This window comes from Hibiscus syriacus, unplaced genomic scaffold, assembly GCF_006381635.1.
Source record: "Hibiscus syriacus cultivar Baekdansim isolate YM2019G1 unplaced genomic scaffold, ASM638163v2 tig00112217_pilon, whole genome shotgun sequence".
Lineage (NCBI taxonomy): Eukaryota > Viridiplantae > Streptophyta > Magnoliopsida > Malvales > Malvaceae > Hibiscus > Hibiscus syriacus.
In genome coordinates this window covers 984,344-1,001,375 of record NW_024063270.1, presented here as the reverse complement: position 1 = coordinate 1,001,375, position 17,032 = coordinate 984,344, and the positions used below count along the sequence as shown (strand labels likewise).

Genomic DNA, 17,032 nt, shown 5'->3' with positions numbered 1-17,032 from the left:
GCCTGTGATGTGTTGATATTTCTCCTTGAATGCATTAGACAAATCTTTTCACGATCCTATTTGAGCTCTGGTTAACTGGTTATACCATCTAGTAGCAGAACTTGTCAGACTTGTTTGAAAATAGTGAATTAAAAGCTTATCGTCTCTAACAAAACATGTCATTCTCCTGATGAACATCGTCACTGATAATGTCAAAGAGTTTGATTTGGTTGATTTTTTCAAGAAAAAAGGATTGTAAATCAAAATTCTTGTACACATACACCTAAACAAAACAACATAGTTGAGCGAAAACATCAACATATTCTATGTGTGGAAAAAACCTTAAGAATTCAGGCTAATCTTCCTCTTACTTTCAGGATAGATTGTATTCTTCATTATGCATTTCTTATAAATTTAACACCTACACCAAATTTGAAAAATTTGACTCAATTTGAGATTTTGTTTCAAAAACAATCTACTTTAGATCATTTGAGAGTGTGTGGATGTTTGGATTTTGCTTCTGTCATGCCTAAACTTGGAACTAAAATGCATCATAGAGCTATTAAATCTATGTTTCTTGGTTACCCTAAAACATAAAATTGTTTAGGTTGTATGATTTGGAGAGTAGGAATATTTTTGTGTCGAGAGATGTGGTGTTTACAGAAGAAAAGTTTCCTTTTAAAGAAGGGTTTAATTGTTCTATTCCTTTTAGCATGGTACTGCCTACATATCATAATGACATATTACTTTAAGTTATTATTCGAGCAACCGAACCAAATCCTCGTAATGAAGTGACTATAGATAGTCCATCTATTAGTTTCCCAATTCAGGATTCTACCACAGCTTGTGAAAGAGCTCGAGATACTTCTTTAGAATTTGCTACTATTTCATCTGCAGATCCATTGCCACAAACAAATCGACATTATACAAATCAACCTACAGATCCGTTGTCACTTCAACAATCATGTCAACCTTCTAGGAACACACATTTACAACATAAATATAGAGATTTTAAAGTTTCTTTATCCGAAACCAAGAATATTTCTCACAATATTGCTAAGGTACTATCGCATGACAAAATTTCTCCCAAGTATCAGTCATATATATGTAGTTCTTTCCTTTCTTACTGAACCGAAAATTTATAATCAAACAATCTTACATAATTGTTGGAAGGAGGCAATGAAAATTGAATTGAATGCTTTAGAAGCTAATAGGACTTGGGATTTGGTGCAGTTGTCTAAGGGAAAGCAAATAATAGGTTGCAAATGGATTTATTAAACTAAGCTCAAAGCTGATGGAACTCTAGAGAGGTATAAGGCAATGTTTGTTGCTGAGTGTTATATTCAGCAATCAGGAATTGATTACTTAGATACTTTTATCCGCGTAACAAAGATTACTACCATGAAAACTCTTTTGGCTAGAGCTGCAGTAAAGAAATGGAACTTACATTAGTTGGACATTAATAATGTCTTCTTGCATGGGGAGTTATAAGAGGAATACATGGATCTACCCAATAATTTCGTACTACTAATCCAAATAATGTTTGAAAACTAAACAAAAATTTGTATGGCTTAAAACAAGCGAGTTGAAAGTGGAATGAAAGATTGTCTACTTCTTTGGTTAGTCAGAATTTTTAGTAAGCTTCTTCTGATTCTTCTTTATTTTTTAAGGGCACAGGTACTAAATTTATAGCTTGGACTGTATATATTGATGATTCATTCTTGCAAGTGCTGATATTGAAGATACTAATAATGTTAAGAAATATCTTCGATCATATGTTCAAAATTAAAGATCTAGGAGAATTAAAGTTTTTTTAGGACTAGAAGTATCTTGTTCTAAAAATGGAATCAATCTCCTTCAAAGACAGTATACGTTGGATTTGTTAAATGATACAGGTTTTCTGGGCCACTGTTTCAACTCTATAGTTTCCACTACCAAGTTATCCAAAATAGAAGGGCAAACCCTTTCTGATATCACAGGTTATAGAAAGCTTGTTGGAAAGTTGATATATCTTACTAATACAAGGTCGAATATTACCTATGTTGTGCAATAATTATCTTAATTTCTTGCAGCTCCTACTAAAATTCATTTAATTTCTGCTCATAAGGTACTTTGGTATTTGAAGGGTAGACCAGACAAGGTTTTTTTGTCCGCAAAAAGTGATTTGAAAATTAAAGCCTTAAGTGATTTGTCACAATTTAGGATTGTGAACAAGAATATTGAGAAAGATTTAGAAGAGAATTGAGAAAGGGTTTAGGGTTTTCAGAAAATTTCATTCATCGATTTCGCGAAAGAATGTTTTTTTACATTGTTTTGCATATATAACTAATATTGGACACAAATAAATTAGTTTTTTTACACGTGTCTTAACTGATTGTCCTTCCCAACAGTTCTCCTTTCCAGCTAGCAGTATTTCTTTACATCTCACCACCAGTTTTTTGCTGATATATATATATATATATATATATATATATCTACTGGGTATTTGTTGGGTCTTTATAATGGGATATGCTCTTTCGTAGCCCATTTTTCCCCATTGCTTTTGTATCGATACTTGAATCTAGGGTATCGATACTGTAAGTAGAGTATTAATACTATTCATTTTGGATGGTTAGATTCGACTTCTTTAAGGCCCGTAAGAGTTAAGAATGATCTGTAATGGTAGAACTTGGTCCGTGAGAAACGTAAATTGCCAAAAGGACCCTAGAACACTCGTAAAAATGGGTAAGACTGAAGTAATCATAGTAGGCTTAATACGTTCAATTACCTTCATTAGAGCACATAATGAGTATCTAAGAACGAAGGATCATTACAGAGGATGTACCAACAAGAGGTATCACGAATTAATTAGATTATGAAATGGCGGAGTTACATACTGCAAGAATATCAACAAATGGTGAACGTACTATTGTCCCTCCAATTTGAGGGCGAATTGAGGGAAAGCATAGTAAGAGAGAGACTATAGTATCGCTACTCAACATTGAACTAATGTCAGGTATCGAGCCAGTAAATAATACAACAAGCGAACATCATAATCAATATCGTCGTAAGACATGAAACACATAAAGACATAAATAACTAAAACACCCTTAAGTGTTAACGAACATAATAGATCAGCTTAATAAGTTATCATGAATAATAGACTAATAAACCTTCGTATAATGTTCTAGATGAGAGACTGACTAAGATAGCAGCTATTGAGGAGTTGACCTCATTTTAGTGTGTCGAGCTACACTAGTGTGTAGTTAGGCTACCTTAGTTGTCCTAGTAGGACATTGTCAGGGTTGGATGGCCTTTGAGCCCTCAGTTATGCATGTGTAATTGCATCAGTCCAGTACAATAGAGGTCCTTAAAGGTTGGCCTGATAGCTATGTGAGACCGAGCCAATTGAGCTAGAATTGTAACGATGCTATGTGACACTGAGTTCTTCTTCTATGATCTACCTGATGGCTATGTCAGACCAGGGGATCATTCTACATCATAGTGGAAATTTCATCGATACTATATGACAGTGGGTTCCCTCAGATAACTAATGTATGGTGGCTATGTGAGACCATATACTAATAGTGTTACATTTAGATAATGCACAACGGAGTCAATGTTGCATTCAGATGATGCACAAGAGTATCAATATCACATTTAGATAATGTATAACATTTAGAGTCATTAGGGTTAGAGACCCTTTATTTGTGTACTCATGGAGATACCCTTAACAAAAAATTAAGGGGGGAGTGTGAGACTCCTACTTCAATGATAGAATAATTAAACCCTAAGTAAGCAACACTTGATTAAGATCATGGTTTTTGTGTGTTTTTAGACCCAACACTAATTTCATGAAAATCTAAGAAGAAACAAATTGTTTCTCGTTCTTCTAGCGAAGCAGAATATAGAGCCATGGCCATTGTTACTAGTGAAATATAATGGTTCCGGTTTCTTCTTAAAGATTTAAGTGTTCTTTTGCTTCAACAAATCTTTATTGTGATAATATTTCTGCTATCCGAATTGTAAGAAATCTAGTCCAACATGAAAGAACAAAACACATAGAGATTGACTCACCTAATCAAAGAAAAAGTTCAACAATGAGTAGATGCCTTATTGGCCCTTTCTTCTTATAATCAATTGGCTTCTTGTTTTACCAATGCTCTTTCAAAAGCCCTAGGCCTGTTTAAGCGTTCTATTCTCAAGTTGGGCATTCAGAATGTGTATGCTCTTATTTGAGGGGGGTAACAAGAAAATGTATAGCTGGTAAGTTAGTTAGTTAGTCGGGTAGAAGTTAGTTAGTTAAAACTATTGTAAGGATTATATATGTGTGTAAAGGATTAATAAAAGTGCATTACAATTTTACGTTTCTATAGAAAACAGTTTTATCTAATAAATATTCAACAATTTCTCTATTAAAAAAACTGTAGTGTTTTATTTTTGGGCTTTGTTGTGAGTTCTAGTAAAATAGATAGATAATTTCTTTTGTTTAAAAAAAACTGATAGTTCAAATACTAAATGCGTAATTTACGCTTATTTATTTTATTCTTTCCTTCTCATTCAATTTATTTCTTCAATTATAGCCAACTTTATTATGGAAAATGTTTATGAATTGTGTAATTTATAATTCAAATACTTAATACTATTATGAGAAAATATTTTTAAATAAATAAAATATATATTTAAAAGTTACTTTTGAAAATATAAAAGATTACGTGATATGAACGAAGTAAACATATATTTTTATTCGAATATTCTTTAGATAAGTACATGAAGTAACCAGTGATGGACACATGATCTTATGTTAAAGGCAGACTTGAACTTATAAAATTCTAGCGGGGTGAATATGACCTTGTAAAATTTTAGGGAGAACGAAAACATATTTTCAATAAAAAATATATAAAAAAATATAAAATACATAATAACTTAAAATTTTTAAAAGGGGAGAGCAACCGTCCCACCCACCCCGCCTAGATCCATCCATAGAAATAACCTGCAGTAGAAAAATAATTTTGATATAAAAATATATATAATCTATTGGTTTTTTTTTTACCGTAGAAGTACTTTTGAGAAGCAATGAAAGGAGGGCCCGAAGTGTTAGGATTTGGGATTATAATGGAAAGAAGATATTTAAAATAATATATATATATATATATATTTCGACTTAATCCTAACTGGCACCAGTGGTCTAGTGGTAGAATAGTACCCTGCCACGGTACAGACCCGGGTTCGATTCCCGGCTGGTGCAATGCTTGAAGCGATGATGATAATTGCGTTTCTAGGTGAGAATTGGGTTCTCACAGTCTTCTGATTTCAAGACGAATCACAAGCGCATCCGAGCTTCTTTTTTCTATTATTCTTTGTTTTTTGAAATTTGAAGTGCAGTTTGACGAAAAGAACAATGCAAGTGTTGTGCCAATTTCAAAGAGACCCGTTTATTAACAATCAAATTCGTTTCAAAATTTCCCCCAAAAAAAAACAAATTCGTTTCAAAATATTCAATCTTTAATGGCTTCTCTCCTACAGAAACCTGCAAATCCATGGCTTAACTCAAACAAATCCACTACCGAAAACACCTATCTTCAATAACAAAATAATTTCCTCTCTCTTTACGGTTAAATTATGAAACACTTGAGCACGTCCTCTTCTTCTGTTGGGCAGCGCAAGCGATGTGGACTGTGGAGTGCCTTCATCTTTAACAACTGCCTCAAACCTCTGGGATTCTAATTCTTTGCCCACTGCTGGTTGCATACTAAAATTATGCACGGAGCTGCTGGGAGGCAAGAGTAAAGCATGCCACCACCAATTAATTGCCAGGTTGCTCAAAATTTCAACCAAAACTGGATCCTGGATGTCTTTCAAGTGAGCTTCAACAAACACAATTTTAAATTGTAATTAAAAGTTACTTCAACAAACACAAGTTTAATATCTATATCTGTCGGAGTGTCGATAGGCACTAGTGGTCTAGTGGTAGAACGGTACCAGCCATGATACTGACCCGGGTTCGATTACCAGATGGTGCACTGTTGTAGCGGTGATGATAATTGCGCTCCTATAGGTGGAGGTTAGGGTTCTCCGCAATTGTCTGATTTCCAGACGACGACTCCCAAGTTCTTTCGAGCTATATGACCTTTATTTTTTCATTGCAACGACCAAAAGCTTGAGTGCATGTTGCATGAGGTGTTGAGAAAAAAACTAATGGAACAAAGTAGTTTACACTCTAAATCAGTAAAATTTTATTTCTTTAAAATGTATTCATTTAAATCTATTTTTCATCAAACTAGTTAATTGAGTATAATTAAAAAATAATATTTTGACATACAAATCAAACTGCTTGTAAATAAATTGCACATTTAATACTATGTGAATCAATTGCGCATCGGTGTCATATAACCGTTTAGACATATAGTGCCCTTTTTATACCAGTACATATATTGTAGAACACATCAATATTGTGCCTATAATCAGGATATATCACACTACTATATCATATGTGCAGACAACATATCACATATGTGTCATAAAATGTATCATGTCCTCTGTGTAGTGTACACGAATATAACTATAAAAGATCGATCGATAAACACTCCTCCTCATGGTATGTCAATCATACTATCAAGTCTCAAAGTACATACAATGGACTTTTCATATCAAATCATATATCATTCATTTATCAATAGTATCCATAGATACCAACATGTCCAAATATCATATAAAAGTGCATTGGACAGTTCATACCTGAAATCATCAATAATCCTTTTATTACAATATCATATAAAAATTGGGTACTTCATACCCAAAATCATTCATAAATCATTTCAAAAAAATCATTATAAAAATATTTCATGATTCAAATTTTTTTTCTTTAAAAAACATCAGAGGTTGACTTATTGCAAGTCTTCCTTGTATCATATCATATAAATATATATATATAAAGTAGGTAAGAATGCACTCACCTAGTAATGCCTCACTAGCTAATCTTTCTATCGATATAAACGTCACTTTTGTACTTTATCCTTGTTTTTAAACTTGCTCGAATCTTGATCACAATCTAAATGTGACTCAATTACATAAAATACACATTTCAAAGCACATGTTAATACCTTCACTAACATGACAGACGCATATAGCATAAAATTGCTAAAAGTGTAATTAATGCATATTCGATATAAACTCCATTTCACATGATCAATGCTAACTTTAACGCATAAAAATATAAATTTAATTCTCCTAATATTAGTATTCATTCAATTGTTCCATATTCATCTCAATTTCACATTCTTGACTAATAAAATGAATTCGTTTATAATTTATTCCAACATTTTCAATTTATTCAAAATAGTCCATTTACCATTTAACTTCACATGCAAGCTTCTAAAAGCATAATTAAACATTCCAACATTTAATTTAAATGTTGTAATCAACTATTGCACAATTTTCATTTCAAACTTATATTTTTCATAATCTATGATTGAGTCCCTATACTTGTAAAAACTTCCAAATCAATCCAAATTAACATTCTAATATCAAAATCATCATTCTAACATTTAATTTCAGTATAGCACATCAACCTTTAAAGAATTTCATCTCAATTCCTCAATTTTCTATATTATGAAAAGTCCCTATAACTTTACAAAGTTCCAAATTGGTCCAAACAACTTTCCAAAGCATGTAGAATCATTCATACATCATTTCTAACCCTTGTATAATTTTTCTATAATTTTCCCCTATTTTGCCTTCATGGTCGAACCTAATAGGGTAAAATTGCATGGGTTCTACTTTGATTCAATCATGAATTCAAGCTACAAACATCATTTTCATGCTTCTACAATCATTTCCATATCAATTTAAATCCAAATTCAAATATTATCTACAAACCATAACCATAGTCGAATTTAAAATCATCATTTCTACATGTTTTTAATCATCATACATGCCTGGAAAAAAACTCTACTACATCATTAACATCAAAATCCAACCTTAAATCATTAAATTTCAACTTCTCCTTCATCCACCAATTTCATTAAATCAATGATCCAAGCATGAAAACCATGAAATATTTTTACCAAGTGATACGGAATTTGATGTAGATTAATTCTCTATTTCATGTCTTAATCCAAAAATCTAATAAAATGGATTAAAAATGAAAAATAAATTTTTCCTTACCTTAGCTATGAAGGCCACGGTTTTGAGGAGGAAGATGGTTGATTTCTCTTGATTTTTCTCATAAAAATCTTTCACTTGGCTTTAAACTAATTCAAATGAATATAAAATTCATTTTATGCAAAAATACCTTTTTACCCTTAATGAATCATGATAATTACACCATGCCATTATTATGACATTGTTACTTACATCATAATTTCAATATAAAATAATATATTATTAGCTTCTATATTTTCCCTTACACTTTTCCAGAAATTCAATCTTACCACTTTAATCCAACGGTCTCAATTTAACAAAGAATATAAATCGTAAATCTAATGATCCATGTTAAATTCTACTAATTTAAATTATGGAAATGATATTATTAACCTTATACTATCATCCTTCAAAAATTTCTTGAAAATCTGATTCGATCTGATAATCCGAATTTTTTATTGGACTTTATCGCTTTATAGCTTTTTATACAAATTCCGGATAAAAAATATAGAACTCATGAAAACGCCATTCTTAGGGGTGAACTATTTCATTTACATGATAAAATTTCTTCTTGAGAAAATTACCACTTTGGTCCCTAATTGTTTCCCAAGTTAACACTTTAGACACTAAACTTTCAAAAATTACATTTTGGTCAATAATCCAAAATTTGGGATATTACTTTGCTTGTGCAAATTGAGTTCAACGAAGTAACTTTTAATATGATCAACTAAATTCATAGTTTCTTTAGTTTTAATCTGAGCTAGTGTCTCCCTTCACATGAGGGTAAAATTTAGTTTTTTTTAACCAAAGCTTAATCCCTATTTTAGTCCTTCTACTGCAGTAAAATTTACTTTAGCCCTTTTACAAATTTTAAATTAATTTTACCATCAGCTTTCAATTCGTATCATTTTAACCCCCTAAAAAGTTTCCTTTAAGAAGAAAATGATATAGCCTAAAAATGATACATTTAAAAGGAACTTTTAAAAAGGTAATTACAAATGAAAAACCCCAATTGATTAAACCACACGATATTTTCACGTTGGAAATTGTCAAAGGAAGTGATAACAAATTGGAAGTTGAGGGACTAAACTAAGCTAAAAATAATAATAAAAGGTTAAAATAAAATTTCAAGAATTAAGCCTTTTTTTGGTTAGTAGAATTAAGAAAATAAGCATATACCAGGTAATAAAATTCAGCTTTGCATTACTAATATATAATTTTACTCCCCAAAAAATAAAAATCGAAAGTGTCTATACAATGGATGACATAAATATAGTTACACATATATGAATGTAAACCTCAATGATATGATTCTTAGTGAAAAGACAGAACAATTTCATACTAATATTTAGTTTTTAAGGATTATCCGAAGAGCTATGTCGACAAAGAGCACCTGCTTCAATGAAACAATTAAATTGCTTCTAATTAAACTCCCCTAACTGCATTTGTTGTAATGTTAGCAACAATTGCTTTGCAACTGTAGTCCAAGTCCAACATCATATGAGTTAGAGGAAAGATTATTAGATTAAACGTACGAATGACAAATGCATTCGGATTAAACGCGTTTGTTTTGTCCGTCAACTCGTCTTTCTTTGGCATATCATTAACGACAGTGTATGCGAAAAAAAAAGAAGTTCGAAAGAGAAGATGGAACTCACGGGAATTTAGAGACGATTATGTGTTCCACAACACCATTGGCATTTTCTAGGCTTTCAGCAACTTCAGCTACAAATAGGTTAGAAAAGAAATTAAAAACAAAATTCAAAAGCACAATTTATTTTTCTTGAAACCTACCAAGACTGGCTATTGGAGATGTAAAGATGACATCGATAATGTTATGACCTTCTTTGGTGACTAAAGGAAAGTCTCCCCCAAGCGGATCGGCTTGTCCCATAGATGGTCTCCTCCATACCTTAACAAATCATTAAAGTAGAAAAATGACTTCACACCATCTTCAATGCAAATTTCCCATATGAATAACTCTTTTTAAGTACAACTATAAAACCAAAACGCTAAGCTAGCTTCTTATCACTGGCAAGCGGGTTTAGAGAAAAGGTGTAACACCTCCAATTCCGGTCTAGTAGTTTCGAGTTTACCCGAGAGGTAAGTGGATCTCGTGAAATTTATAATTAAAGTCGTTGGGCCGAGTGTGGGATTAATTGGGCTGGAATTGGGCCTAATTAGCCACACAAAAAAAGATTTTTTAAATAGTAGAAATATGAGGAAGGACCGAATGGGGAATTTCACCCTTTTAAAAAGATGAAAACTTCTTTTATCTCTTTCATCTTCTTATTCTCTTCATTTATTACTTTATTCTCATTTTTCCTCTCTTTCTTCCTCTTCAAGATCCATAGCACAAAGTTAAGTTCTTGAGCCCCTTTCATACTTCAATTTCGTTCCTAATCCCTCCAACAACATTGATTTTATGATTCAAAGCCTCGTGTTCTTTGTTTGCAAGAAAAGTGAGGGGTTTTGTCATCCAAGTCTTGGTGGAGAGTGATTTCTAGCCAAAGAAGCTTCATTTCGGTATTCTTTAACCAAGATAATGTATTTCTAATCCTTTGGAGTGTCAAGGTTTTCATAAATATGAAGAATTTCTAAGATTTGTTTATTTGAGCATTTTAGGGTTTATACATGATTTCATGATTAAATGTCGTTTTAAGTATAAAGAAAATGTTTTTATGCTACCTTAACACCCTAAATAACTCTCTAAAGCTTTATCACATGATTAGTAACAAAACAAAGACATTTGGGATGATTATTGGGTGTTTCCCGAGCTTAAATAATATATTTCTAGGTTCGAGTATCGATACTCGATGAACATTATCTATACTGGATGATTTAAGATGAAATTTGGGGTTTTCAAGTATCGATATTGTTGGGGAGAGTATCGATACCCCTATAGTATTGATACTTAGGGTATAGAGTATCGATTATGGGCCACATTTTCAGCAACATAAATCATTTTTGGTGCCAACACTCATAGGGGTATCGATACTTGACATTATAGTATCGATATTGCAAGTAGAGTATCAATACTACCCACTTTGGATAGTTAGATTTGACCTCTTTAAGGCTCGAAAAGCTAAGGATGATCTGTGATGGTATAACTTAGTCAACAAGGGACATAAATGTCCAAAGGAGCCCAAAAATACTCGTAGGATGGGGTTCAACCGAAGTAACTATAGTATGCATAATACATTCAAGTATTCTTTAATCAAGGTAATGTATTTTTAATCCTTTGGAGTTTTAAGACTTTCATAAATATGAAGAATTGCTAAGATTTGTGTATTTGAGTATTTTAGGGTTTATACATGATTTCCTAATTAAATGTTGTTTTAAGTGTAAAGAAAGTGTTTTTATGCTACCTTAAGACCCTAAATAACTCTCTAAAGCTTTATCACATGATTAGAAACAAAATAAATACATTTGGGGTGATTTTTGGGTGTTTCCCGAGCTTAAATAAGATATTTCTGGGTTCGAGTATCGATATTGGATGATTTGGGATGAAATTTAGGGTTTTCAAGTAGAGAGTATCGATACTGTTGGGGGGAGAGTATCAATATTTCCCCTATAGTATCGATACTCATGGCATAGAGTATCAATACTGGGCCATATTTTCACCAACATAAGTCATTTTTTGTGCCAATACTCATAAGGGTATCGATACTTGACCATATGGTATCAATACCACAAGTAAAGTATAGATATTACCTGCTTTAGGTGGTTAGATTCATCCTCTTTAAAGTCCGTAAGAGCTAAGGATGATATATAATGTTAGAACTTAGTCCATGAGGGACGTAAATGACCAAAGGGACTCGAAAACACTCATAGGAGTAGGGTACAACCGAAGTAACTATAGTAGGCATAATACATTCAAGTACCATCAGCTAAGCACATAGCGAGTATCTAAGAACAAAAGATCATTATAGAGGATATACCAGCAAGCAGTGTGACAAATTGATCAAATTACAAACTAGTAGAGTTACGTACTACAAGAATATCAACAAATGGTGAACGTACTGTTGTCCCTCCAATTCATGGGTAAATTGAAAACATAGTAAGAGAGAATATAGTATCGCTACTCATTATTAAACCCGAGTCAGGTATAGGGCTGGTAAATAGTATAACAAATGAACATCAGAATCAATATCGTCGTAAAATCATGAAACACATAGAGATAAAAATAACTAAAATACCCTTAAGTGCTAATGACCAAAATAGAGCAGCTTAATAAACTATCAGGAATAAGAAACTAATAAACTTTCGTATAATGTTCTAGAAGAGAACAAGTGATATAGCATCTAGTGAGGGTTAACATCACTTTAGTGTGTCGAGCTACACTAGTGTGTAGTTAGGCTACGTCAGTTGCCATATTAGGGCATTGTGAGGGTCAGGTGGCCTTTGGGCCCTCAGTTATGCATGTATAGTTGCATCATTATAGTACAACAGATATCATAAAAGCTTGGCTAGATGGCTATGTGAGACCGAGCCAATTATTTATTTGAGCGGGAATTGTATCGATGTTATATGACACCGGGTTCCCCGTCCATGATCTATCTGATGTCTATGTGAGACCAGGGGATCATTCAACATCTATCTGATGGCTAGATATTGGTAGTGTTGCATTCAGATAATGCACAACAGAGTCAGTGTTGCATTTAGATAATGCACAAGAGTGTTAGTATTGCTTTTAGATAATGTGTAGCAGTTACATTCATTAGGGTTAGAGTCATTTTAGTAGTGTACTCATGGCGAGGCTCTTAGTAGAGGATTAAGGGAAGCGTGAGACTTCTACTTCAGTGATAGAATAGTTAAGCCCTAAGTAGGTAGCACTTGATTAAGATCAAGCATGTACCTACTGCATAGTACCATGTCTTTAGCACGAGATATGAATTCAATAAGAGTAAAACTTGACCTTATACATGTACATTATTCACCACAAAGGCATTGAAAGATATATATTATATGTTTTTTCATCATTTCGTTTGATACATTAAACTTGCATAATTAACTTGGGTATTGTTTGATACATTAAACTTACATAATTAGGTTGGGTATATATATGGATGGTCTAAATATTTGAATTAAACGAGTCTCAACCTAATCCGATTGAGCAGTTTTTTTAACTCTTGGGTTAGAGGCGGGAGGTTAGATTTAAGGTGAAAAATCACCGAACCTGAACTAATCTGATATGAATTATTAATTTATTTTTATATGTGTATAATATATTTAAGATTTTAGAGATTTTTATTTTTTATAATGTTAAAATATATTCCCTAGTTATGAAAAATATAAAATATATTATTTTCATCGTTTAAAATTTAATTAATGATTATAAATATATTATTATAATATATTATTTTAACTATTTTAAAATATTAATATATTCATATCGGAAGGGGTCAGAATTTTAATCTAAAAATCGAGACAAATTTGGGAAAAGAGAAAGCTAGACGAGATCGAGTATAAGCAATATATTTCAGGTCGGGACTAGGACGATCAAAATATTAGCCCATCCTACCCCATGCCCATCCATAAGTATTCATTCTGAATTTTTCAACCAATGAGCGTATGACATATCCATCAACGAACCCAAAATTAATTTCCTACTTAGGTTTAGTTTGGTATAACTTTGGAATAGTGACTTTTAAAAGTGTACAAAAATGCAATTTAAAATTTAATTGTTTGAGATTGGTGTTAAAAATTGAGTTTGAAAAGATAAAATGTCTATTATAAATATTATGTTATAAATTAAAAATATAACATTTAAATTATATTTACACTTATATATGAATTACATCAATTTAAACTATAAATTTAAACAAAACTATTATTATACATGAATTATATTAATTTAAACTATAACAAAAATATAAATAAAAAATATAATTATAATAAAAAAATTATTTTATATAATTCAATATTAATATTTTAATATATAAATAATAAATTTTATTTATTTTTAAATAATTAAAATAAATTATTAAAAGTAATAAATTATATTTTAAAGATGTTAGTATTAAGTTATTAAAATAAAATACGAATACATAATTGAGTAGAACTTATGTATTAGTAAGGGTAAAATTATAATTTGCTTTCAAATTCAAAGTTGAAAATGAAAATACTATAAATTTTAGCTTTTGTTGTTGGTCTGAAACTAATGTTTCCACCTCATTTTTTTCATTACCCGTTTGACATTATTTTTATTGTCAAAATTTTTTTTTAACTGAAAATGCTTTTAGAAAATCTTACCAAACAGACCCTTAAACTTTTGACACGTGAATCGATTAAAGATTATATTTAACCAATGTTTGAATAGATTATGACTCACAGGTTTAAAATAACAAAATAAAAATATTAAAAGAATAATATAATTTAAAAATCAATCATTATTTTAATAAAATATAATTAGAATAGGTTTTATTGTATTAAACCAAAATAAAAAGTATTAATTTAAATTTTAAAGTATAAACAAAACCACAAAGAATATAGTGAAATATCAATAAAATAAATACACAATATTTCTTCATTATAAATTTTCTATATGCACTTGCTCATGAATTATTTTAAATTTAAATATGATTATACTTATCATGAAATTTTCAATGTAGAAAACCCCCTTAAGAAAAGCACAAGGAGAAAATTAAATTTTAAAAAGAGTTAATTGCATCATACATCCTAATCTATGACTCTCATTTCAAATTGGTCATTAAACTTTTAAACATTTCAACCTCATCCTTAAACTATGACTATTATTTTAAACTAGTCCTCAAACTTTTGAACTTTCATTTTCATCCTCAAACTGTGATCTTCATTCTAAATTGGTATCCAAACTTTTTGAATATTTCAATTTTATCCTAAATTATAGGTATATGCTAATCACATGTCTTGTTAATAAAATCATTAGACCAAGTTATATTATTGTATGTTTGAAAAATATAGGCTAAACTATGGTTGGAATGGATTATATATTTGGATGAATTTGGGGATAAAATTGGAATGCTCGAAAGTTTAAGGAGTAATTTAGAATAAGAGTCATAGTTTGAGGATTTAATTGGAATGTTTAAAATTTTAAGGTATAATTTGAAATGAGGGTAATAGTTTTAGGGATATATGATACAATTGACTCTTTAAAAAAATAAAGTTAAAATAAGTATTAGCTCTTTTTTCAATTAAATACATTTGAGTTTTTCAGTTTTAGTTATCAATTAGTTCTCAAGAGACGACCCTGTGACCCAATGGATAAAGCAGCTGGGGTACGGAACCAGAGATTCTCGGTTCGATCTCCAGCAGAGAGTCGGTTATTCAATTTCTCTAAGGAAAAAAGGGTAAAACTTGTAGTAGTCCCTTGGTTTTAAGATTTTTTTATGTTGAATGAGATTCATGTAATCTCTTTCCTAACTCATTTCTACCCCCAACCTTTTGTACTGAAAACATGAAAGAAACACAGTGAAGAAGTAGTGTTGCCACCATCATTCATTAATCTGTCATCATCACTACAAGAAGTCGATGCTTGTGGCTGATGGTGAGATCCCAGATGATTTAGATGTACTTTTACTGAACCTAATGAGTATGTGTATTTGCTTTTTTGATAAAAAGAATCCAAAGCTAGTCAAACAAATTTCAAAGTGCATTACTTTTACTACATGGTTCAGGCAACAACACTTTTTGGTTAACCCTTTGAGTCACTACGTCTACGATCACTGCATTCTCTTGATGATCAAAGGGTAGGCCTTGCTGATGAGCCTGGGTGTTGGGTAAAGTTCTATGCCATGAATCTCCTCTTTTATCATTCTAGCAGAGAAGGACTATGAATGAACTCAAATTGGGAAACAATATATATAGCTAAAAATGTATATTTTTGTGAGGAACAAGAAGTTTGTCTCTCAACCAGGGGTTCTTGGAGTGTCGATTCAGGAGCACCAGTCATAAATGTAGTCCTAATACGTACAAATATTGCAGCAATGGCCGATACAATCCCATCTATCACTCTCCATCCAATCCCGTGTTAACATGGTAAGCTGTTCTCAAACAAATAGCTACAATGACGAGCCATGTACGGTAGCACTGCCACGATGAAGTAGAAAGTTTAGTAGTGTTTAAAATCACCCCACACATAATAGCAAACGTAAAACTCCAAGCTCTTGCACCTTCAAGATTAATCTCAAGGCTATCACATTATAACCACTTTCAAATCTAAAACCAATTGGAAAGATGACGGAGTATAATTTTCACACAAATCTGACTAGTTAATGATAAGCTAAGAAAAATAATATGGGAGTGACCAGCAATATGAAAGATGTGTTAACCCCAAAGTTATGATCAAATCTAATGTAGAAAGGATTCACATTTGTCGTTTAATTTACCTTGTACATTTGTCGTTAAGGGGTTATGAGTAAGAGATTAAAATCAAACGGATCAATAACATAATGGACTAAAACCACTCTTTTTTCTGAACTAGTGACTAACAACATCAATCAGACTAAAAACATTAAGGATCATCCGTATAGTTTACTCTACATTAAAATAAACTTCAATTTAAATTTTAAAATATAAATAAAAAATACAATGAAATGTCAATAAAAATAAATGCAAAATATTTCATCTTAATTTTTCTATATGCACTTGCTCATGAATTATTTAAAATTTAAATATTTATATTACTTATATAAAATATTTATAATAGAAAAAAGACCCTAAAGAAATGCATAAGGAGGAAATTATTTAAAAAATAAACAAAAACAATTTAAATTAAGCATTAGTTCTTTTTTTAATTTAATATATTGAGCTCAATAAGTGCTACGCATATGACTCCGTGGCCCAATGGATAAGGCGCTGGTCTACGAAACCAGAGATTCTGGGTTCGATCCCCAGCGGAGTCGGTTCTTATTAACTTCACCTTTTGAACCATTCATGAAGGAATATTTGT

The 17,032-nt window shown here is 31.3% G+C and overlaps 3 non-coding genes across 3 annotated transcripts; all 3 read left to right on the top strand.

Moving 5' to 3' along the window:
- The first annotated feature begins 5,135 nt into the window (after window positions 1-5,135).
- On the top strand, window positions 5,136-5,206 carry TRNAG-GCC. The gene has a single exon. It is a non-coding gene; the product is annotated as a tRNA-Gly (tRNA).
- Window positions 5,207-5,213: 7 nt separating this feature from the next.
- LOC120175963 lies at window positions 5,214-5,301 on the top strand. The gene has a single exon (XR_005521289.1). It is a non-coding gene; the product is annotated as a small nucleolar RNA snoR114 (small nucleolar RNA).
- An 11,611-nt stretch (window positions 5,302-16,912) lies between these two features.
- Window positions 16,913-16,985, top strand: TRNAR-ACG. The gene has a single exon. It is a non-coding gene; the product is annotated as a tRNA-Arg (tRNA).
- Window positions 16,986-17,032: the final 47 nt, after the last annotated feature.